Genomic DNA, 6,478 nt, shown 5'->3' with positions numbered 1-6,478 from the left:
TGCCTTAGAGCAGCTAGTTATGGAGCCCACCACTCTGGATTTAATATTGTGCAGTACTCAGGAATTGGTTAGAGATGTAAACGTTACTGAGCCATTGGGGAAAAGTGACCATGCTGCAATATGTTTTGACATGCACGTCAGGGGAAGAGTACCAAGCAAATCTGACGCAAAACTCTTTACTTCCGACGAGTGGACTTCCCTCAAATGAGGAGGATGTAAAGGAGGTTGAAAGGAAAGGTAAAAAGAGTTAAATCTCTCCAGAGTGCACGGAGGCTGCTTAAAACAACAGTAATAGAGACCTAGTAGAAGTGTATACCGCAAAGCAAGAAGGGCTCAACTAAGTCCAGGAGGGTGCCCGCATGGCTAACGAGCCAAATTAGAGAGGCTATAAAGGGCAAGGAGGCTTCCTTCCATAAATGGAAGGCTTGCCCTAATGAGGAGAATAAAAAGGAACATAAACAGTGGCAAAAGAAATGTAAGAAGGTGATATGGGAGGCCAAGAGAGACTATGGGGAACACATGGCCAGCAACATTAAGGGGAATAATAAAAGCTTCTTCAAATATGTTCGAAGGAGGAAACCCACCAGAGAAGCAGTTGGTCCTCTGGATGGTGAGGGAGGGAAAGGGGAGATAAAAGGAGATTTAGAGATGGCAGAGAAATTAAATGAGTTATTTGCATCTGTTATTTGCATCTGCAAATGAGTTATTTGCAGATGTTGGGCAGATACTGCTGCCTGAACGGCCCCTCCTGACCAAGGAATTAATTAGGATAGAGGTTAAAAGAGAAGATGTTTCAGACCTAATAGACAAATTATAAGACACTGGGCCCTGATGGCATCCACCCAAGAGTTATTAAGTAACTGAAGAATGAAGTTGCTGATCTCTTGACAATAATATGCAACTCATCCCTTAAAATAGACACGGTACCAGAAGAGGATAGCAAATGTCACACCGATCTTTAAAAAGGGAAGGAAGGGGGACCGGGAAACTATTGGCTGGTCAGCCTAACATCTATTCCAGGTAAGATGGTGGAATATCTCATCAAAGATAGAATCTCAAAACACATAGATGAACAAACCTTACTGAGGAAGAATCAGCATGGCTTCTGTAAGGGTAAGTCTTGCCTCACAAACCTTTTAGAATTCTTTGAAAAGGTCAACAGGCTTGTGGATGCAGGAGAACCCATGGATATTATATATCTGGACTTTGAGAAGGTGTTCGACACAGTCTCTCACCAAAGGCTACTGAGAAAACAGTCAGGGAATTAAAGGGCAGGTCCACTCATGGATTGGGAACTGGTTGAAGACCAGGAAACAGAGAGTGGGTATCAATGGACAATTTTCACAGTGGAGGGAGGTGAAAAGCAGTGTACCCCAAGAATCTGTCCTGGGACCAGTACTTTTCAACCTGTTCATAAATGACCTGGAGCCAGGATTAAGCAGCAAGGTGGCTAAGTTTGCGGACGACACCTGACTTTTCCGAGTGGTGAGGACCAGAAGCGATTGTGAGGAGCTCCAGAAGGATATCTCCAAACTAGGACAAAGGGCAGCAAAATAGCAGATGTGTTTCAATGTCAGTAAGTGTAAAGTAATGCACAATGGGGGCAAAAAATCAAAACTTCATATATAGGCTAATGGGTTCTGAGCTGTCTGTGACAGATCAGGAGAGAGATCTTGGGGTGGTGGTGGACAGCTCGATGAAAGTGTTGACCCAATGTGCAGTGGCAGTGAAGAAGGCCAATTCTATGCTTGGTAAGAAAAGCATAGCATCTTTCCTATGCCAGAGCAAATGCTCAAGTTGGCTTACAGTTCAAGAACTAAAAATATACAATATATGAAACAAGAAATAAAATCATATGGTAGAGGGCAACTATTTCTACTGAAGCACTGCTATATAGACACAGGGGACAGCCAATGGCACATCATTCTAATACAGGATGGAACACAATGGTTTTGAGCTCTCACCAAAAGACCAGGAGGTCTTAGTTCCCCCAGTAGAGAATTTCAGAGTTTTGGCTCCACTATAGTCTCATCCCCCATCCCTTTAACTTGGGATAATGGCAGCACTTGAAGGATGACCTAAAAGAGTGGGCTGGAATGTATAGCAGACCATGAGGGAATGGGGAAGTTCTTCGTTCCCCTGGTAGGGAATTGCATTGCTGTGATGCCACTATAGAGAAGTCTCACCCCCTGTGCCACCATCCCTCTAACTTGGGATAATGGCAGCACTTGAAAGAGAATCCGTCAGAGAGGGATTCTCTCCCTAAGAGAGCAGGCTGTAATGTATGGACGAAGGCTGTCTCTCAGATAACCTGGACCTAAACCATGAAGGGCTTTAAAGGCCAATGCCAATACCAAATCTATTTGGTAAAATTTGGTGATTTTACTGATGTTTTATGTGCCTGTGTTTCTGCAGCCATCAGTGCCTGCAGTTTCATGTGCCAGCAATGTTTCTGCAGCCTGACCATGCCATGGCAGTCCCATGCTGAGATATTGTGATTATTCCACACCCAGCTGTGCCAAGCTTATGGTTAGGATGAAACAGGCATGTCATTTAAAGCTCCCCTTTGTTCAGAATGAGATGTCCAATGGGTGCACAAACGCACCACTGCTGCATCTAGCCTATGGTGACATTCAAAATGTTGGGGGTGGTGCATAGCACCTCCCCTAATTGTCTCCCCTAATTTTTATTTATTTGAAAGATTTCGATTCCATCTTTCCTTTAACAGAGCAAACGGTTCACAATTCAAGATTTAAAATGTACAATAATGTACATAAATGTACAATATATAAAACAACTTTTAAAAAAATCAGAAAAGCAATAGCAACTTGGAGGAGGGCAATGATTTAAACCAAAGCACTGTTGTGGTTGTGGCGGCACTACAGAGGCTATATTACAGCAAGGATGCTGCTGCCCCCCAAGCATAAATCAGCTCTCATTTCCATCCACCCAGCCAGAATTGTGCAAATTCCAAACCAGTCTTTGTGGCTTTCCACATGCGCTGCCTCCGACGCTTTCTCGGCATCACCTGGCAGGACAAGGTTCCAAACAACACAGTCCTGGAACATGCTGAAATCCCTAGCATGTATGCACTGCTGAAACAGAGACGCCTGTGTTGGCTCGGTCATGTCGTGAGAATGGATGATGGCCGGATCCCAAAGGATCTCCTCTATGGAGAATTCGTGCAAGGAAAGCGCCCTACAGGTAGACCACAGCTGCGATACAAGGACATCTGCAAGAGGGATCTGAAGGCCTTAGGAGTGGACCTCAACAAGTGGGAAAATCTGGCCTCTGAGCGGCCCGCTTGGAGGCAGGCTGTGCAGCATGGCCTTTCCCAGTTTGAAGAGACACTTGGCCAACAGTCTGAGGCAAAGAGGCAAAGAAGGAAGGCCCATAGCCAGGGAGACAGACCAGGGACAGACTGCACTTGCTCCCGGTGTGGAAGGGATTGTCACTCCCGAATTGGCCTTTTCAGCCACACTAGACGCTGTTCCAGAACCACCTCTCAGAGCGCGATACCATAGTCTTTCGAGACTGAAGGTTGCCAACACTTTGTGGGTACGAAAACTTCGGGAGCCTCCGAACTGACTTGAAGTCAAACGAACCCACATCCGCTCCCGTCAGCCCAGCCAGAGACCCTCTCACTGTGGATCTCCTCACCTCTGTTCAGGGGTTATTTCTTACATGAAGCGCTCTCTGCTCAGGCCCCAGGTGACATCCTGCTAATTGCCTCGACAGGTCAGCCTTCCCAACATTAGACCATGGCTGCAATCCTAACCACACTTTCCTGAGAGTAAGCCCCATTGACCAAAATTGGTCTTACTTCTGAGTAGACCTGGTTAGGATTGTGCCCCATCTCTCTGACTCCCCTTTCCTGCTTCTCGGGTAAGATGAATTCTGAAATGTTACATGTTTGAGGGGGGATTAAAGTGATATGTCCTTGCAGAGGTGGATCTGGAGGGGGGCAAATTCCCCAGCTGATTGCACAGAGCAGAAATGGCCAGTGGAACAGAGAGGTCGGCATCTGCTGGCAGCTTTTCCAGTGACGATCCTGAAGAACCCCAAACTACAGCAGCAGAGACACCAAGTGGGAGGAAAGTCACCCAGGAAATGGGAAGGAAGGAGGACAGTGCTGGACTTGATGCCTGTGGTGTCTCCTCCCAAAAGGGCAGGCCTATCCTATGGTTCTGATGCATGGCCCTCAGGTGGGGGTGCAGGAGCACATGTGCTCCATAAACTACTCCCAGTGCCCCAGAGTGCCCCAGAGCTTTTGGTCCGTCAGGTGGCCCTTCCTCCTTCTCATTCTGCTCAGAAGCCAGTGGCTGCCCTGCCAGGGGCTGTTCCCTGACCAGCTGCTCTCCTGTTCACACAGGGCCCCCAGGAGAAGGACTTGAACGTCCTATTCCGATCTCTGCAGTGCTCTGTGCAGCACAGACAAAATTTGGGAGGAACACAGGTTGTGAGCTTCTGTGCTGGAGGATGAATCTTCTCCCCATCACCACTCAAGACATAAATACCCAAATGTGCGTTCCTGCTGCCCCCACACCTCACCCCTTTACCCCCGTGCAGAGTTAACTTCTGGTGATGGCCAGAAAATGGCAGCTCTTCTCCAAGTGGCTGCAAAATATTGCTCAGGGCAAGTGGGCTTGACACACAGAGGTGGCGCTCAGCATGTTTCAGGTGAGGCACCAGGGAAGGCTGTGCCACAGACAAAGACCCTTTTTCTGTGGTCTTGTTCTGCACTCTGGGCAACAAGTCTCATGGCACAATCCTTTGACCATGGTGGGATGCAAAGAAGATGGCACGACTGCCATGCCATTTTGAGGAAGGGCCACAGAGCGGTTGGAGGTGATGACCCCAGCGCTGTGGATCCCCGACTGTGCCAGGACAGGAGAGGCGGGGGCAAGGGTGCGATGTGGTGGGGAGGGGGAGTTTCAGGGCGAGGAGGGGTACATCTTGGCAGCACTGCCTTATGCCAGAGGCTGATCCCAGAATCCCCCACCAGAAATGCCTCCTGGCTCTCCCTAGACTTACAATAGAAATATGGCTGGCAAAGGTCCTCGGAGACCCATCCTTAGAGGTTTCTGACAATAGTAAATGCAAAATAACACCATATAATACAACATTCACCCCCCCCCCAAAAAAAAAGGAGAAATAAAATCATCTGAAGTAATAAAATGAAATTTTGCTCCCTCAACACTGACACTTGGTCCTGTTTCCTTCCCAAAAAAGTTGCAGAGGCCTCTTTGTGGCCTCTGAAGGCAGGAGAGATCCAGCAGGGCATCAGGGGTTCCTTCACCTTCTTGGCGCAATACCGGTTTCCAGCGCTACATACCTTCAGCTGGCATTTCCCAGAAGGCACCATTCCTCTCCAGGGGCTAATTCTCATCACCCCATTCCCCAGCAGCAAGAAGATGAGGTGCTGGGCCTTGCAAGCAAGCGCACAAGCTATGGTTGTAGGATGAAGAGAGCATGACCACTTGATGCTGGAACAATTCTGGGCTCAAATTGCCTCTTGAAAAAGGTACCTGAGGGGGGACATGATGGAGACATACAAAACGGGGCAGGGGGTGGATTGAGAGATGCTCTTTTCCCTCTCACACAACACCAGAACATCCACTCAAATTAAATGTTGGGAGAGTTAGGAAATATTTCTATACCCAATGTGCAATGGTCTGTGGAACTCCTTGCCACATGATACAGTGATGGCGTCTGGCCTAGATGTCTTGAAAAGGGGATTGGGCAAATTTTGGGAGGAAAAGTCCATCACGGGTTCGAAGCTGTGATGGGTACGTGCAACCTCCTACTTTTAGACGTAGGCTGTCTCAGAAAGCCAGGTGCAAGGGAGTGGCAGCAGGAGGTGGGTCTCTTGTTGGCTTGTGTGCTCCCTGAGGCACCCTGTGGGCCACTGTGAGACACAGGAAGCTGGACAAGATGGGCCTCTGGCTTGATCCAGTGGGGCACTTCTTATGTTCTTATGATGCGTGCTGTGAATTCCCCCAATAAATACTGAAGAATGTGGTGTTGGCTGATGTTCTGGGTCTCAATCTGGGCTGTCCTCTGGGATGTTGTACTTGCGGCTTGCCTGCTTTGGCTCCTGTTGGACTTGATGATCCTGAAGTTTGCTGCCACATGCCATTCTTTGAGTCACAAGATGGGGCACATGTACAAGGCAAGGAACAGTGAATCCCCCATTGTCCAGGTCATCTCACCCCAGAGCCATCTTTGGTGCAGAGAGACAAAAGGGCCCACGTACCTCCAAAGGGAAGGGCCTCAGTCCCCCACTTCTGCTGTTCAGCCAATTATCCCTTTGTTGCCCTTCATGCGGCCTGAGTCGGGCCAAGCGCTTCTCAGAGAGTGTCAGACTGTGGCCAAGGCTTCCAGAGATTTGCAACACCTCTGAAGGTCCCAGTTTTCTGCTCAGTCAGCCTCCAGGATGGGCCAGCCCTGTGTGCCCCTCAGAGAAGAAGCACTTAAT

Source organism: Tiliqua scincoides, chromosome 11, assembly GCF_035046505.1.
Source record: "Tiliqua scincoides isolate rTilSci1 chromosome 11, rTilSci1.hap2, whole genome shotgun sequence".
In the NCBI taxonomy this organism is placed as follows: domain Eukaryota; kingdom Metazoa; phylum Chordata; class Lepidosauria; order Squamata; family Scincidae; genus Tiliqua; species Tiliqua scincoides.
This window is presented reverse-complemented; position numbering follows the sequence as displayed.